Source organism: Schistocerca americana, chromosome 3 (assembly GCF_021461395.2).
Source record: "Schistocerca americana isolate TAMUIC-IGC-003095 chromosome 3, iqSchAmer2.1, whole genome shotgun sequence".
Lineage (NCBI taxonomy): Eukaryota > Metazoa > Arthropoda > Insecta > Orthoptera > Acrididae > Schistocerca > Schistocerca americana.
Window position 1 is genome coordinate 597671695 of NC_060121.1, and position 19921 is coordinate 597691615.

A 19921-nucleotide genomic window follows, 5' to 3' on the forward strand; every position below is an offset into this window, starting at 1 on the left:
TGATATACAACGTTACCCAGAGAAGTGTTATACGCCCTCTTCTGTTCCTTATCCATATAAACGGTGTGGGAGACAACCTGAGCAGCCCTTTTAGAATGTTTGCAGATGGTACTGTCATTTAGCCACTACTGCAGTCATCAACTGATCAAAACCTATTGAAAAATGATTTAGACAAGCTCTCTGAATCGTGCGAAAAGTGTCAGTTGACTCTAAATAATGAAAAGTGTGAAGTCATCCATATGAGTACGAAAAGAGATCCATAAAATTTCAGTTACACGATAAATTACACGAGTCTAAAGGCTGCAAATTCAACTAAATACTTAGGGACAACAATTAGAATAAATTAAGTTGGAACGATCACATAGATAATGTCATGTAGAACGCAAACCAAAGGCCGCATATTATTGGCAAAACATTTAGAAAATGCAACAGATCTGCTCCAGAGACTGTTCACACTACGCTTCACCTCCCTCTCCTGGAGCGTTGCCGTGCGGTGCGGAACCCGCTTCTGACAGGATGAGGGAAGAAATCGAAAACGTTCACGGTAGGATTGCTCCTTTTGTATTATTGCAAAATAGTGTAGAGAGTGACACGTGTATGATACTCGAATTTGGGGGGGGGGGGGGGCGCCAGTTGTTAAAACAAAGAAACAAAGACGTTTTCGCTACTGCAGGATCTGCTCGGGAAACTTCAATCACCAACTTTTTCCTGAGAGTGTGAAAATGTTTTTTTTTGGTGGCCACCTACAAAGGTAGAAGTAGAGGTAGAATCATCATAATAAACTTAGAGAAATCAGAGTTCGCACGGAAAGATTTAAGTGCTAGTTTTTCCCGATCGCATTTCGACAGTGGAACGGTAGAGAAATACCTTGGAAGTGGTTCGATCACCCCTCTACTAGACATTCAATTGTGAATTGCAGACTAGTCATGTAAATTAAATGCCCTCAAACTGCGAAAAGTATTCCCGCCATGATAGTGGAAACAATGCAATCGGTGCTGTCGAATACCTACTAACAGCGTATTCCACTTGGGGCTAGCTCTTCAATGTGGCGGGCAGGTGACAGCTCTAGCTATTTTTTTTTTTTTTTTACAGAATAAGCAACTGCAAATAAATACACAATAAACTGCAAATTACTCCACTATAAAGGGTGGTTGGAAAATCGAGTTACAAATGCATGGGACTTGTAGATGCGAGTGAGTACATAATATTTTTAACAGGAACCCATGTCCGGAAACGTACCTTTCCGTTCTACGACGAATTCAGTTCAGATGTGTAACGCGACCATGTCCGCTGAGGGAAAGAGAAAACTCTCAGAGTTGCCTGTCCTGATAGACAATAGGGCTATCGTCACCTGATTTCACTTAACGCATGCAAAGTATAATTTACGAGACTCCAGTAGAGACAGAGGAAGATCTAATGGCAAGAGTTCTGGCCGTTGCACTAGGAATTGAATAGACACCACCATGTGGGATGGACAGTGTGTACTAGAACATGTTTCATAAGCGCAATGCCTGTAACAACGTTGACGGTCGCCACGTCGCGCTGCTATTGTAATGCATCAGTACTGTTCTGTACGCACAGTATTCTGGATTCTTTTCTATTTCGGAATAATGTGAACACGTAATGTCAAAGTGTTAATACAAAAAGATCTGCTTAAGTGTTAAATTGATGTTTCCTTCCGAATTGTTTCCTAATAACTGTAGTGCGTCACGCCTAATTCAGTTTCTCAAGCAGAGGAGCATGAGTGAAACACCTAAACTGAGACCGTCGTAGCACGGGAACGGTATGTTTCTGGACATTGGTTGCTGCTTAAAATATTATGTAATCACTCCCCTATACAAGTCCTAGAAGTTTTTAACTGGAATTTCTGCTTTTATGCAGCTCTCCATGCTACTCTATCCTGTGCAGGCCTTTTCAACGCCGAATGACTACTGCAACCTGCATCCTTCTGAATCTGCTTAACGTATTCACCTCATGCGCTTTCTGTACGACTTTGAAACCACACACTTCCCTCCAGTACTAAATTTGTGATGCCTTGATGTCTCACAATCTGTCCTATCAACCGATCCCTTCTTTTAGCCAAGTTGCGCCTCAAATTTCCTGTCTACCCAATTCCGTTCAGTACCTCCTCATTAGTTACGTGATCTACCCAACTAACTTCAGCATTTGTCGGTAATACCATATATCGAAAGCTATTTTCTCCTCTATCGGCAACGTTTCACTTCCGTACACGGCTACACTCTATAAAATTACTTTCAGAGAAGACTCCTTGACAATTAAATCTATAATCGATTTAAAAAATATCTATTAAAAAATTTCTCTTCTTCAGAAACGCTTTTCTTACCATTGTTAGTCTACGTTTCATATACTCTCTATTTCGGTCGTCATAAGTTATTTTGCTGCCTAAATAGCAAAACTCAATTACTACTTTTAGTGTCTCGTTTCTTAGCTTAATTCCCTCAGTATCACCTGATTTAATTCGACTACATTCCAGCAGAATTATTTTCTTCTTATTGATGCTCGTCTTTTGTAACCTTCTTTCAAGGCTCTGTCCATTCTGTTCAGCTACTCTTCCAAGCCCTTTGCTGTCTCTGACAACAGAATTACAATATCGCCGACAAACTTTGAGGTTTTCATTTCTTCTCCCTGGATCTTAATTCCTACTCCAAATTCTTCTTTTTTTGTTTTGTTTTTTTGCCGTTTGCTCAGTGTACAGATTGAACAACATTGCGAATAGCCTACAACCCTGTCTCACTGCCTTCTCAATCACTGCTTCTCTTTCATAGCCCTCGACTCACAGCTGCTGTTTGATTTCCGTACAAGTTGTAAATAGTGTTTCTCTCCGTGTATTTTATCCCCGCTACTTTCAGAATTTCAAAGAGAGTGTTCCATCAACATTATCAAAAGCTTTCTCTAAGTCTACAAATGCTATAAACGTAGGTTTGCCTTTCCTTAACGTATATTGTAAGAGAAGTCGTAGAGTCAGTATTGCCCCGCGTGTTCCTGTATTTCTCCGGAATCCAAACTGATCTTCCTCGAGGTCGGCTTCTACCAGTTTCTCCATTCTTTTGTACAGAATTTGTGTTAATATTTTGCAGATGACTTATTAAACTAGTCGTTCGCTAGTATTCACAACTGTCAGCATCTGCTGGCCGTGGAATTAGAATTGTTATATTCTTCTTGGAGTCTGACGGTATGTCGCCTGTCGCGCATACAACTTGCACGCCAGGTGGAAGAGTTTTGTCATGGCTGGCTCTCCCACGGCTATCAATAGTTCAGACGGAATTTCGTCTGCACCGGGGCCCTTTGTGGAAGCTAAGTCGAGATCTCGAATTGCCATTCGAAGTTTGCACGGAAACGATACGCAGACAAAAGAGACTCTTATGGTGTAGAGCCATAGTAGACTCAGACGCTGAGTGGCGTTCTGTGGTGTTCAGCGAGGATCTCAATTCGAAACTTCCTGGCAGATCGACACTGTGTGCCAGACAGGGATGCGAACTTGGCGCTTTTGGCTTTCGCAGGCGAGTGCTCTACAAGCTGAGCTACCCCAGCAAGACTCACGATCCGCCCTCATAGCTTCACTTCCGCCAGTACCTCATGTCCTACCCCCCCCCCCCCCCTCCCAAAAAACTTCACAGAAGTTCTACTGAATACCTTACAGGGGTGACATAAGGTGCGTCATTGTAACCTCCCTTACCATGAGGCGTTGATTACCACACATTTTGAAGTCGAAACCCACAGTTCGCAGTGCGTTGAGCAACAGGACGACGTTCTTCACAATCTTTGACACTGCTGACACTCCACGGACGCTTTAACCCTTATATAAGGACATCGTCGCCTAGCAACCCCACTGAATGTGACCGCACCCCTTTGGAGTGCAGTGTGACCACAATTTTTGCTCTGTTGTACAGTGTGGAACCACAAGGAACCGTTCAAAATCATCCGACGAAATATGAACGTGATCCGAAGTAGCATAGGATCCTGTTTTGCATCCTCCTGTGGCGTGATAATACAGGCGTGCGGCATTGACACATGCGTAAATAAAATGGTAAAGTTCCCTGTGAGACACCTCAGTTCGGGAACAACCTCAGCGCCACCTGCCACCATTTGTAGAGCAGTTTAAAAATACACATGGCCAGAGAAAACCCCTCGAGAGTCCTAGGCCCCCGCAGGTGGGCAATCACTTTACAACTCTCCATTCTGGCATGCCTAATAGAAGGTGACCAGGACACATTCATGTGTTCTCTATGTGCAGGTACATTTTTAAAGTGCTCAACAAACGTGGGCTGGTGACACTGACGATATTCCCGAACTGTGGGGTCTTAGAGAGAACCTTTGCCGTTTTAATCACTCATGTGTCAATGTTACACACATCTTATCACGCCACTTCTTTTGTTTTTTTTTTTTGTTTTTCTTAATAAGGTGGAGGTGGTTAATGGTGTGGGTTCCTGTAGTCATGTCCTAGTTCATGAACCACGGGCAACGTATGAGTGGCCAAGTAAGTGGTCTCGACAGTCGGGATACCAGTTACTGTGGAATAAGGCTGGGCATCTCAGACATATTCTGAGTCGTGGTCACCGTTGTGCTCATACGGCAAAGACTACCAAATCCTCCGGTTAGTCCCTCAACCGTTAGGGGTAAAACCCAATGGGACTCGGGGCAAGTAAGGCTAGTAAGCTGTTTCCCTGGTACTTTAAATATGATGCTGGCAACAATCAGAGCAAAATGCCTCGGACCTTTGGAGGTGACGGAGTCCCACTTCTAACTGACAAACCAGGGACTCCTAAGATACGACTTGGCAAACAAATGGTAATGAGATGGGGAGCTGTTAATACACTCCTGGAAATTGAAATAAGAACACCGTGAATTCATTGTCCCAGGAAGGGGAAACTTTATTGACACATTCCTGGGGTCAGATACATCACATGATCACACTGACAGAACCACAGGCACATAGACACAGGCAACAGAGCATGCACAATGTCGGCACTAGTACAGTGTATATCCACCTTTCGCAGCAATGCAGGCTGCTATTCTCCCATGGAGACGATCGTAGAGATACTGGATGTAGTCCTGTGGAACGGCTTGCCATGCCATTTCCACCTGGCGCCTCAGTTGGACCAGCGTTCGTGCTGGACGTGCAGACCGCGTGAGACGACGCTTCATCCAGTCCCAAACATGCTCAATGGCGGACAGATCCGGAGATCTTGCTGGCCAGGGTAGTTGACTTACACCTTCTAGAGCACGTTGGGTGGCACGGGATACATGCGGACGTGCATTGTCCTGTTGGAACAGCAAGTTCCCTTGCCGGTCTAGGAATGGTAGAACGATGGGTTCGATGACGGTTTGGATGTACCGTGCACTATTCAGTGTCCCCTCGACGATCACCAGTGGTGTACGGCCAGTGTAGGAGATCGCTCCCCACACCATGATGCCGGGTGTTGGCCCTGTGTGCCTCGGTCGTATGCAGTCCTGATTGTGGCGCTCACCTGCACGGCGCCAAACACGCATACGACCATCATTGGCACCAAGGCAGAAGCGACTCTCATCGCTGAAGACGACACGTCTCCATTCGTCCCTCCATTCACGCCTGTCGCGACACCACTGGAGGCGGGCTGCACGATGTTGGGGCGTGAGCGGAAGACGGCCTAACGGTGTGCGGGACCGTAGCCCAGCTTCATGGAGACGGTTGCGAATGGTCCTCGCCGATACCCCAGGAGCAACAGTGTCCCTAATTTGCTGGGAAGTGGCGGTGCGGTCCCCTACGGTACTGCGTAGGATCCTACGGTCTTGGCGTGCATCCGTGCGTCGCTGCGGTCCGGTCCCAGGTTGACGGGCACGTGCACCTTCCGCCGACCACTGGCGACAACATCGATGTACTGTGGAGACCTCACGCCCCACGTGTTGAGCAATTCGGCGGTACGTCCACCCGGCCTCCCGCATGCCCGCTATATGCCCTCGCTCAAAGTCCGTCAACTACACATACGGTTGACGTTCACGCTGTCGCGGCATGCTACCAGTGTTAAAGACTGCGATGGAGCTCCGTATGCCACGGCAAACTGGCTGACACTGACGGCGGAGGTGCACAAATGCTGCGCAGCTAGCGCCATTCGACGGCCAACACCGCGGTTCCTGGTGTGTCCGCTGTGCTGTGCGTGTGATCATTGCTTGTACAGCCCTCTCGCAGTGTCCGGAGCAAGTATGGTGGGTCTGACACACCGGTGTCAATGTGTTCTTTTTTCCATTTCCAGGAGTGTATCAATGGGGGCTACTCTGGGAAGAAGGTAGAGCTGGCAGAGACTGCAAGTAAGATGAGGCTGGACGTTTTAGCTGTTAGTGACATTCGGGTAAGGGATGAGAAAGAAGAGGAAGTGGGAGAATACAAGGTCTACCTGTCATGAGTCAAAGCAGGAATAGCACAATGGGGTGTAGCGATTTACATCAGGAGAGAAATGGAACCCAGCGTAGTTGCAATAAGGTATCTAAACGACGACTGATATGGATAGATTTGACAATGTCTAGCAACAAAATTAGGAGTGTGTCAGTATATTCGCATTGTGAAGGGACAGATCAGGATAAGATGGATAGTTTTTATGAGGCACTCAGAGATGTAGTTGTTAGAGTAAAGGACAAGGACAGTGTTCTGCTCATGGGTGATTTTAACGCCAGGATTGGAAATCGAACAGAAGGGTATGAAAAGGTTACGGGTAAATTTGGAGAGGATATGGAGGCCAACAGGAACGGGAAACAACTCCTGGATTTCTGTGCCAGTATGGGCTTAGTAATCACAAATTCCTTTTTTAAACATAAGAACATTCACCGGTATACTTGGAAAGGCGGGGGAACCAGATCTGTCATTGACTATATAATAACAGATCAGGAATTCAGGAAGGCTGTGAGGGACACACGTGTATTGAGGAGATTCTTTGATGACACTGATCATTATTTAACCTGCAGTGAAATTGGGATTGTGAGGCCGAAAGTGCACGAGGTCAGGTCCATATGTAGGAGGATAAGAGTGGAGAAACTTCAGGATAAGCAAATCAGGCACAAGTACATAACAGCGATCTCAGAAAGGTACCAGTTAGTTGAATGTAGTTAATTACAGTCATTGGAAAAGGAATGGACAAGGTACAGGGACACAGTACTAGAGGTGGCTAAAGAATGTCTTGGAACAGTAGTGTGTAAAAGTAGAATGAAGCAAACAGCTTCGTGGAATGACACCTTCAAGGCAGCCTGTAAAAGGAAAAAGAAAGCATATCAAAAAGGGCTTCATACTAGAACTCAGGCAGACAGAGAAAGTTATGTTGAAGAACGAAACAAAGCCAAACAGATAATTGCAGCATCCAAGAAGAAATCTTGGGAAGACTTTGGAAACAGGTTGGACACTATGGGTCAAGCTGCTGGAAAACCATTCTGGAGTGTAATTAGCAGTCTTCGAAAGGGAGGTAAGAAGGAAATGACAAGTATTTTGGACAGGTCAGGAAAGCTGCTGGTGAATCCTGTGGATGCCTTGGACAAATGGAGGGAATATTTTGAAGAGTTGCTCAATGTAGGTGAAAATACGATCAATAATGTTTCAGATTTCGAGGTAGAATGGGATAGGAATGATGATGGAAACAGGATCACATTTGAGGAAGTGGAGAAAATGGTCAATAGATTGCAGTGCAATAAAGCAGCTGGGGTGGATGAAATTAAGTCGGAACTCATCAAACACAGTGGAATGTCAGGTCTTAAATGGATAATTGAAATGGCGTAGGAGTCGGGACAGGTTCCACCAGACTGGACAAAAGCAGTAATCGCACCAATCTTTAAACATGGAAACAGAAAAGATTATAACAACTACAGAGGTATCTCATTAATCAGCGTTGTGGGTAAAATCTTCTCAGGTATTGTTGAAAAGAAAGTGCGAGTATTAGTTGAGGACCAATTGAATGAAAATCAGTGTGGGTTTAGGCCTCTTAGGGGTTGTCAGGACCAGATCTTTAGCTTACGGCAAATAATGGAGAAGTGTTATGAGTGGAACAGGGAATTGTATCTATGCTTTATAGATCTAGAAAAGGTATATGACTGGGTTCCTAGGAGGAAGTTATTGTCTGTTCTACGAGATTATGGAATAGGAGGCAAACTTTTGCAAGCAATTAAAGGTCTTTACATGGATAGTCAGGCAGCAGTTAGAGTTGACGGTAAATTGAGTTCATGGTTCAGAGTAGTTTCAGGGGTTCATATTATTTATGGATCATATGTTGAAAACAATAGACTGGCTGGGTGAGATTAAGGTATGTGAACACAAAATAAGTAGTTTCGCATATGCGGGTGACTTAGTCATGATGGCAGATTCGATTGAAAGCTTGCAAAGTAATATTTCAGAGCTAGATGAGAAATGTAAGGACTATGGTATGAAGATTAGCATCTCCAAAACGAAAGTAATGTCAGTGGGAAAGGAATATAAACGGATTGAGTGCCAAATAGGAGGAACAAAGTTAGAACAGGTGGACGGTTTCAAGTACTTAGGATATTCTCACAGGATGGCAACATAGTGAAAGAACTGGAAGCGAGGTGTAGCAAAGCTAATGCAGTGAGCGCTCAGCTACGATCTACTCTCTTCTGCAAGAAGGAAGTCAGTACCATGACTAAGTTATCTGTGCACCGTTCAATCTTTCGACCAACTTTGTTGTATGAGAGCGAAAGCTGGGTGGATTCAGGTTACCTTATCAACAAAGTAGAGGTTACGGATATGAAAGTGGCTAGGATGATTGCAGGTACTAGTAGATGGGAACAATGGCAGGAGGGTGCCCACAATGAGGAAATCAAAGAAAAACTGGGAATGAACTCTATAGATGTAGCAGTCAGGGCGAACAGGCTTAGATGGTGGGGTCATGTTACACGCATGGGAGAAGCAAGGTTACCCAAGAGACTCATGGTTTCAGCAGTAGAGGGTAGGAGGAGTCGGGGAAGACCAAGGAGAAGGTACCTGGATTCGGTTAAGAATGATTTTGAAGTAATAGGCTTAACATCAGAAGAGGCACCAATGTTAGCACTGAATAGGGGATCATGGAGGAATTTTATAAAGGGGTCTATGCTCCAGACTGAACGCTTAAAGGCATAATCAGTCTTAAATGATGATGATGAATAAGGTGGAGCCCCTCCAAGCACACACCGCCATGATGGCAAAGACAAAAGGTCTACTGCCATCTCCGCACATTGGTTAATTTTCACTAACTGCGGTCTCACAGGATGTGGATACTGCAATGTTTGCACACGTCTGATTATGTTTAACCATTAATACGTGATCTAAAAATAGATTGAGTCGAAAGCTGAATGAAGGGTAGCGGTTTGAAGGGCAGACGAAAAAAAATTCCAAGGCAAAAGCCAAAGGAAAAAAAAACCTCTGCGATAGTTGGGTCGAGTTGTAAGATCAGTAACGGTTTCCTTGCTGCCTGTGAGAGGTCACGCAAGGTTAGGTTTTGTTTTTAGTGGGTATAATACAGGCGGATATCTTCGACAATGTAGAGCGGTGTTACTAGGCGGCTGCAGCTGGGTACTGGTGTTGGCTTCTTTGTTAGCATCAGCATACCTCTAGCAGCTGGGTCCATCATCAGTTATTGTAGATCACACCACAGGAGGCCGCAAAACAGGACGGCTAAAAGAGAGTAACCACGCATTCCTGCTTCGAATTGCGTCCAAATTTTGTCGAACGGTTTTGATTGATCCCTCAGTAGTGGAACAAGCTTCATTCTGGCGCATTTTGTCAGTGCAGGTTGCCTACATCAAGGGCAGGTGTGCACTCAGGGACAAACCTATTGTTCTCCTTTGACTGTCACGTACTTAACCTGTTGTTCCCCCACCCCCTCCCATCCCCTCCCTCCTCAGGAAACCCCCAACACACCCCCTCCCCATCACTACTACAGGTACACTTTCAGGTCTGCGGTATTGCAGTAGCCCCTCTCACTCTCATCAATTTCACTGACTACTTAATTAAATTTGTTCAATTAATTAACTTCTCCCCCTCTGGTAACACCCCCATGCCCTCCCACCCTCCCTCTCAGAAACTGGCGGGAAAACACTCAGTTGATCAGTCATTTGGAGGGAATTCGATTGCTGTGTATGGACTATTGTTTAAACAATTTAGACAATATTTGAAATGTTCATTTAAACAATTTATGGAATTCAAAGCAATGTATCGAATATATGGAAACTGGTGGCTCTGTTGTCGAGAGGATGGATCTCATAACAGGAAATTCAAGGGTATATTGTTCATTTACAAAAAAATTCAGTTAAAGGGGATGGAAATCTCTTGTTCATGATTCTCAGTTGTTTGGAAAGATGCAGCTCTTGTAAGAAGTAATTACATGGGTAAAATATGTTACATTACCTAATGTTTGGCACTGCACTCTGGGCATTTTAATCAAATGTTCGTCCCTTTGTTGGCACTTAACCTATTGTTCTGTTAAGTGGCTTTCCATGTCACCTCCAGCCCCTTAAACTATTGTACTGCCTTTGATACCATATTAAATTATTAGTTATGTCCTCCCACCATTTTCTGGTACAATTTTCGAAATTCACACGCTTCGAATGCCGTTTTGGGTGCTCTCTTCTTTCTCACCCAACCCCACCCTCTAAAACTATAGCACTGCGTTTTACATAAAAAATATGCAAATTAATTATGCATATTAATTAAATCGATATCCTTCACTTATATGGGGTAGTTTCTTTAATGCCCAGCATCCTATTGGCAGGGGAAATCTTTTGAATATAGTTTAAACATAAGATTGCTAGTAAAAAAAAATCCCGCCAAATCCATACACACCCCAGGAGTCAGGGTGCACCGTCAGTCCCTGCGAAGTGAAAATGCGGCTGTCAGCTGCCAAGCCATGCACAGGTGTCCGTTCCGGTCCTGCGAGCATGAGGCAGTGGCATCCCTTTCATACTTCACCTAAGAAAATCCTTTCGAAATACACGTTCACCTAGTCACTATTGCTAGCGTTATAACGCATAGATGCGCTGTGGGTCCAGCACCGAAAGAGCTGTTTCCACAACAGTTAAAAGGTCTTCAATGTTATACTGATGTCACATGTCTATGTAATTAACAGCCAAGTCCCCCCCCCCCCCCCTCCTCCGGATGCACTATAGAAATCTGTTGCAGTGCTTCCCAGAATAACATAGGTTGCATTCTTCCTGGCAATCCTAATGGGACAGCCCATTCATCACTGAATTTACCTGTCAAACTGCTGCTGCTGCTGCTGGTGTGGGAGCACTGTCCACCATTGTTTTCTGCAGACGAGATTTTCAGCAGCAAAACTATTTTGTACAGACGGTCACATTGCACTGACATTGCCTACAGATCATCAAATACATACACGACTAACAAGAGTATTGGGAACCAGGAACATATTTACTAGTGTAACTACAATTAAATATTACTATTGCTGCTGCAGTCTGACGCTGATCAATGTACAGGTAATTCCTCCTCTTGATGACTGTGGTTCTGGAACGAATCTCAGTATCTATAGCACACATAATTTTTCACGTAAAAATGTCTCTCATGCCCTCATGGTTATCGATGCCCTGAATTGATACAGCTCTCACGATAGGACACACACTCGTTTTCTCTGGTCATGCCACGACATAAGCCCCACTAATATTACGCTGCAATATATACACATTTTACACAAACAGTGCAGTTATCTTTTATATCTGTGCAGTGCGTGAAAAAATTACGGTGTGCCTTCACTCACACTGGCTGTATGTCTTGATTCTCCTCAGTCCTAGGAAATTATCTGACAAAGGCTTCGAATCAGCGCTTCTGGAAGATGCTGCATCCTGCCAAGATTCTCTCAAACAAGTGTTATAAAAAACAGGCATCCTTCACTACATGATAATGAATATCGCACTCACGGACGTAATGCTTGGAAAGACATAACCGATGCGGGTTGATGTACTGTAATAAACATCTCTATTGATAAAACAACAAAGCAAATGCGAGGGTACGCTTAGGGGTGCCGATGAGGGGGCGTATTGTTACAGCCGTATTGCGTGTCCTGTTTTTAGGCTATAGCAGGTCCAGTTGAACACTTGCATTGCTATATTGTGCAGCTGTTTACGAAATGAATCTATCACCACTTATGTTCGGATATACTCCTCAGTGCGTTGAAATCACAATTCACCATGTCGAATCTATCCTTCCATTACGACTAGACATACGTAATTTTTTCTATTTTTACGTTATTAGTAGTTTGATTCCACCCAAAAACGTATGTCGGGAAAATAAGCCACGGTACCTTTATGTTCAAGCAGCAGCATAACATTTCTGACTATCGATTATAGGTGTATAAAAAAATTATGATATGTCTACACCTGCACCAGCTGGGTGTCGTTTTTGCACTACAAGAAAACCTCCTGCCATTACGTATTTGTCGATGAATAAAGAATGTAATTAAAATTTAGATATTACATACACAGACATACAGAAAACAGAGTAGACGCTCTGCAAATGTGGAATATGTGGAGTGGAGGCGACTGGATACAGTCGTATACAGTGCTATGCTATGCGTTCCGATCACTGCATTTGTGCTTGGTGTTGGCAGCTGTACTACATTTACAAGCAATTTTAGAACACGGAACAAGAAGTTATGCCATGATCGTATGGCTAGAACTGACATAAAGTCGATAGCATTGCGAAAAATACGTATAAATTGAGGGAATATACACCGAAATGCAGGGAAATCGAGGGAGTACTTGCATGTCCTCTGGTTGGGGCAGAACAATTTGTACATGGGAACAAATATGCGACAGCAAGAGGAATCCGAGAACAAGTCGACATGGAAGCGAAGGGAATCAGGAAACAGTCACTTTTTTTCCGTTGAAGCAGCATTCTACTGTATGTCTATCGAGGTAACAGTGATACACGCGAGTTTACTACTGTATTTGACGCTCTTCAGGAAGACAGAGATCCATCTGCCTCTAAACTTACTTGCATCTGCGTTAAGGGATGACAGATGGTGGATGGAGTGGTCCGTTGAGATTGAGTTGTAACGAGGTACGATTTAATGGTAGACTGATGATGCACTCTAGAGAGAGAGAGACTGAGAAGTTACTGCAGGTCATTTGACCATTTTTTCCTGATGTTCTGTCAGGATGCATCAGTTGAGTGACATAGCCTGCGTTCAACTCATATACAACTGCATGTTGTGTGTGGCTCTTAGAGCAGTGTCTCTTTGCGATCGTAAACAGTAAACCTCTCGATCATCAGAGGACTTCCGTCTCATGTGCGATGAAACGTGACACCTTCCTCTAAATGAACGAAGATTTATGCGATGTGCTACATTCCTCTGTCACATCTTGGGTGTAAAATCGATATTTCAGTTTCACAACGAATAATGCAACCTGTGTTTTTCTGGGAAGCACTGCATCAGATTCCTATAGCACGTCCAGAGGGGGGATTTGGCTGTTATTTACATAGACATGTGACATCAGTATAACATTGAGGACCTTTTAACTGCTGTGGAAACATCTCTTTCGGCGCACGACCCACACCGCAGCTATGTGTTATCGTGCCAACAACGGCGGCTAGGTGAACACATATTTCAACAGGAATTTCATCAAGTGTCAAGTATGAAAGGGATGTCACTGCCTCATGCTTTCAGGACCCGAACGGACACCTGTGCATGGCTTGGCAGCTGACAGCCGTGTCATCACTTCGCGGGAACCAACAGTGCACCTCAACTCCTGGGGATGTGTGCGGAGTTGGTGGTATGTGTCTTTTACCAGCGATCTTTTGTTTAAACTATGTTCCATCTATTTCCTGTACCAATAGGATGCTAGGAATTAAAAAACTACACCATACATGTGAAGGATATCGATTTAATTAGTTTGTATAGTTAATTTGCATAAATATTTTATATCAACGTGGTGTTAGCGGTAAAATAGTTAAGGGAAGGGTGTGGGTGGGTGGGTAACATGCAGCAGAGCAACAGGTTATGTGCAGAACACTAGGTTAATTTGCATAATTAATTTGCTTAATTGTTTTGTAAAACACAGTACAATATTTTAAGAGGGTGGGGTGGGTGACAAAGAAGAGTACACCCAAAATGGCATTCAAAAGCGTGTGAAATTCGAAAGGTGTATCAGAAAATTGTGGAAGGACATAACTAATAACTTAATATGTTATCAAAGGCAGTACAATAGTTGAAGAGGATGGAGATGACGTGGAAAGCCACTTAACAGAACAACAGGTTAAGTGCCACCAAAGGGCCATACATTTGGTTAAGACACCCAGAGTGCAGTGCCAAACATTAGGTTATGCAACATGTTTGACCCATGTGATTACTTCTTACAAGGGCTGCATCTTTCCAAAACGCTGAGAATGATGAGCAAGAGATTTCCAACCTCTGCAAACTGAATGTTTTTATAAGTAAACAATATACCCTTGAATTTTCTGTTACGAGTTCCTTCCTCTCGACCACAGAGCCACCAGTTTCCATATATTCCTTACATTGCTTTGAATCCCATAAATTGTTTAAATTATATTCCACACACTGTCTAAATTGTTTAAACAGTAGTCCATACACAGCAATCGAATTCCCTCCAAATGACCGATCAACTGAGGCTTTTTCCCGCCGGTTTCTGGAACGGAGGGTGGTATGGGGCCACCAGAGGGGCGAGAGGTTAATTAATTGATCAATTTAATTAAGTTGTCAATTAAATTGATAAGAATGTGAGGGGCTATTCCAATAACTCAGACCTGAAAGTGTACCTTTGGCAGCGAGGGGAGAGGGTGTGTTTGAGGTTTCCTAAGGGGGGAGGGGAGTGGGAGGGGTGGGGAAACAATAGGTTAAGAATCTGTCAATCAAAAGAAGGATCCTGTTAGCAGAACAATATGTTAAATACCTGTTAATCAAAGGAGAACAATAGGTTAAATGCCTGTCAACCAAAGAACAACAATAGGTTTGCCCCTGAGTGCATACCTGCCCCTGATGTAGGCAGCCCACACTAACAAAATGCACCAGAACGAAGCTTGTTGCACTACTTCCCTTATAGTTCAATACTGTAGATCAGAGCAAAAAATTGCTGTCGCACTGCACTCCAAAGGTGTGCGATCAGGGTCAGTGGGGTTGCTAGCCCAAGATGTTCTTAGAGATGGTTTGAATCGACGTAACGTTAGCGACAGCCCCGGATGGTGCACAAGTCCCGCCCAATCCATATCCTAAGCTCTGCCCATGGTCTGCCACATGTTCCAACATCAAAGTTGTTCATATCCCAGATATGCCAGTCATAACAAGGGAGGAAATCAGTAGTTAGTACGAAATACAGTTTTTCCGGTACCATTGTGAAAAGAATTTGAAATATGTTCATTGAATATGCGAGTTGAAAAATCACCAATAAGAAAGAAAAATAAAAATGGTATCCACACTGTCTTTTTTATTTCATGAGCTTTCATCTGCACTATATCAAAAGATCTGATATTTGTTGACTGCAGTGAGCGCAAATTTCCGTCACCTCGCGTAGTGTAAGAAACTCTGTTGGGAAATATTAATTGGTAGTATCACCAAGGATGCTGTCCATGGTCTCGATTGTCTGAAGTCAATGTTGTGCATAAACAAGGCAAAGTCGATGTCTTGGTTTGTTTCTGGTTACCTCATTAAGACTAAAGAATATAAGAGTGGGACAATGTAGAAATGCGTAATGCAAGCAGTCATATATTTATACAGTGACATTCTTCATTAATGTTTGCCTGTGTAATGGGTGAATTTTTACTTGTGAACTCTTATGACTGCTTGCTTATAGTAGACACGAGATTACTTTGACTTCTTCTTCAGTGTTTGAGAGCTTTAGAGCTGCCTGTTGTTAAACATACACTCCTGGAAATTGAAATAAGAACACCGTGAATTCATTGTCCCAGGAAGGGGAAACTTTATTGACACATTCCTGGGGTCAGATACATCACATGATCACACTGACAGAAGCACAGGCACATAGACACAGGCAACAGAGCATGCACAATGTCGGCACTAGTACAGTGTATATCCACCTTTCGCAGCAATGCAGGCTGCTATTCTCCCATGGAGACGATCGTAGAGATGCTGGATGTAGTCCTGTGGAATGGCTTGCCATGCCATTTCCACCTGGCGCCTCAGTTGGACCAGCGTTCGTGCTGGACGTGCAGACCGCGTGAGACGACGCTTCATCCAGTCCCAAACATGCTCAATGGGGGACAGATCCGGAGATCTTGCTGGCCAGGGTAGTTGACTTACACCTTCTAGAGCACGTTGGGTGGCACGGGATACATGCGGACGTGCATTGTCCTTTTGGAACAGCAAGTTCCCTTGCCGGTCTAGGAATGGTAGAACGATGGGTTCGATGACGGTTTGGATGTACCGTGCACTATTCAGTGTCCCCTCGACGATCACCAGTGGTGTACGGCCAGTGTAGGAGATCGCTCCCCGCACCATGATGCCGGGTGTTGGCCCTGTGTTCCTCGGTCGTATGCAGTCCTGATTGTGGCGCTCACCTGCACGGCGCCAAACACGCATACGACCATCATTGGCACCAAGGCAGAAGCGACTCTCATCGCTGAAGACGACACGTCTCCATTCGTCCCTCCATTCACGCCTGTCGCGACACCACTGGAGGCTGGCTGCACGATGTTGGGGCGTGAGCGGAAGACGGCCTAACGGTGTGCGGGACCGTAGACCAGCTTCATGGAGACGGTTGCGAATGGTCCTCGCCGATACCCCAGGAGCAACAGTGTCCCTAATGTTCTGGGAAATGGCGGTGCGGTCCCCTACGGTACTGCGTAGGATCCTACGGTCTTGGCGTGCATCCGTGCGTCGCTGCGGTCCGGTCCCAGGTCGACGGGCACGTGCACCTTCCGCCGACCACTGGCGACAACATCAATGTACTGTGGAGACCTCACGCCCCACGTTTTGAGCAATTCGGCGGTACGTCCACCCGGCCTCCCGCATGCCCACTATACGCCCTCGCTCAAAGTCCGTCAACTGCACATACGGTTCACGTCCACGCTGTCGCGGCATGCTACCAGTGTTAAAGACTACGATGGAGCTCCGTATGCCACGGCAAACTGGCTGACACTGACGGCGGCGGTGCACAAATGCTGCGCAGCTAGCGCCATTCGACGGCCAACACCGCGGTTCCTGGTGTGTCCGCTGTGCCGTGCGTGTGATCATTGCTTGTACAGCCCTCTCGCAGTGTCCGGAGCAAGTATGGTGGGTCTGACACACCGGTGTCAATGTGTTCTTTTTTCCATTTCCAGGAGTGTATGTACATAATTTCGTCAGTGTCATTCCAACACATCTTATCGTACTTTAATGTCTATTAGATATCAGTTTTGACAGCAGTTGGCCACAACAGTCAATATTAGGTAACTTGTGTATGATAACTTTATTGAGAGTGCATATCTATGTTTCATTCTGACAGTATTACACAAACTGCTAAGAGGTACTAACAGCACAACACTGCTAGGATGAACAACCGCGGTAAAACAAAAAACGACGAACAAAAACACGACAGCGACGAGGACTACCAAAGATCATATTGATGCGCTCTTGGTTGGTGTGGCGGGGGATAGGTGTGGACGGGGGTAAATGGGCGGGGCTTGTGCAAATGTCCGGGGTTGTCGCTAACGTTTCCTTTTGAATCGTTCATGGGGTGTCAGAAATGTCGAAGATTGTCAAGAACATTGTTATATTGTTCACTGCAATGGGATCTGTCGTCCTCGACAGCACGTCAAGATGAGGAGTGGTTTCATTGACACACTTAGTGACATCCTCTGAGGCCTTTTGGTGTCAATTCTGAGCAGCGGTATGTCAGAAACGTTTTCCTCGGACACACAGACGAAAATCGCGGTATTTCTAGGCTAGGCGTTACGATTCTAACCTCCATCGCGGCGGCATCAGAGGAAGGGGTGAAATTAAGTTAAGAGTGGTTGCGACGACCTTCCCAGCATGTGACACGTATGCGGAGGCGTTGGGCAGAATTTTGGAGAAATTTGGTGCCAATGTGAGTTCATTAACTCACCTTATACCTCAATGATCTTCTGAGCTCTGGCATTTTTCGACATATTTCGACATTTTGTCGACATATTGCTGTCTGGAAGGTCGCCGAGCCTGAGGATGACGTTACCGGGGGCCATGCTTTTGCATCGTTAGAGGAAGTTTGTAGACGTCTTTGAGCCAAATCTCGAACTTATATGTCGCAATGGAAAATAATTACGAAGTTTCGAAAGAGTGATCTTTTAATTCTGTTGCGCAGAGTACACAGGGTGAAGCGTGATTCGTGCACTCGGGCTTCACAGCGCGATTCCTCACGTGCCACCGATAAAAAAATGTATGTCATCAAATTTCATCTGGCGAGTACATCCGGCAGAAAGATGACTTTAAAGAGTGGCACTCTGCGAACTCTGTAACCATATGTACACTAACAATCTCTGTACTGTTGGTGCAGCGGCTGTAGTTTTGGGTTAGCATGCAGGAGGTTGATGGTTCGATCCTGGCTTGAAGCATATGTTTTTTATTTGGTAAATATAGTCCAGGTGGTACGGTATCTGACATCTTAATCGTCAACAGCGATTTTAGCGGGTCCTCTGGAAAACATTTGCACTTACATACTACAATCGTAGAAACGGAAGATTAGTCAGCTTTGAAAGGAGCCTTTTCCATGTCGTAGGCGTGAATTTATTCGCAACACTTCATCTACTAGATGCGAAACCTGTTTTATTTGGGCTGTGTGTGATGTCCTTAGGTTAGTTAGGTTTAAGTAGTTCTAAGTTCTAGGAGACTGATGACCTCAGATGTTAAGTCCCATAGTGCTTAGAGCCATTTGAACCATTTGTTTTCTTTGTACGCTCCTATAATGGTCCCATAGATTAGTACCAACTCTTATTCTTGCCTCCTTAGGTCTATTACATTCGTTAGGGCCTTGCATTACCAGTAGGACTAGCAGTGTCCTTTGCGGATAATGCCCAAAATCGGTTATTGTTTGTATGTGTTATCACCATGGTCCCACTAATTGTGCCTTTCAACATATTGTTTTCGTAGTTATTCTGTCCTACGGCAGGTCATTTGTTTCAATTGTCTATTTCTTTTGTGTCTAACCACGTATTTGTTATGTTCAGCGTTACAACATGTTATAAGTTTAGCATACATGTGATCTAAGAAACGGCGTATATTACAGTTTGAAATCTCAGAATTAAATTAGGAAATTTAAAAAAAAGAATGCGCACCAACTCAGGATAGTACCCTCGACCTCCAGCAAGCTAATCCAAAACTCTGTCCAATCAGTGCAAATTCGTGCTGACAGATGTAGTTACCATACATGTTGTTACAGTGTTGCCTCATTGTCATTCTTTAACGTCCTTTTTCTGCCGGACGCAGTCGCCGGACGAAAGTTTGTGAGAGACATTTTTTCTTCGCTGGCACGTGAGGAGTCGCTCTGTGAACCCAGAATGAGCGAATTTCGCTTCACCCTGTATATCCTTGTAATTCTGTAGGTGATGGCGATAAGAAATTACCGAGGAAATTTAGGGAAACTGAAATTTAATTGCGATGGAGGACTAGAATTCTATAGAAGCGTAACAAAGTGAAGGTAAAATAGCAGGAGAACATGGAATGAAAGGAATCTGTTATAGTTTCAGTGAGTGGAAGGGTGTGGGTATGACATTCATTTAAGACACATCTATTTATTAAAACATTAACAGCCAACAAACATTACTTTAAAATAATTTTAAAAATGCCCTGTAATGATTTCTATGTTAGAATTTTACAATCTTGATTTTATTGTAAGGATTCCTCACACGACAGAAATGATAATAGTAATAATAATGAATTTGAAAATACTTTGTATAATTTCTTACACTACAATATCAATAAGGTACAATTTCCGAATGCTTAATTACAAGTAATTT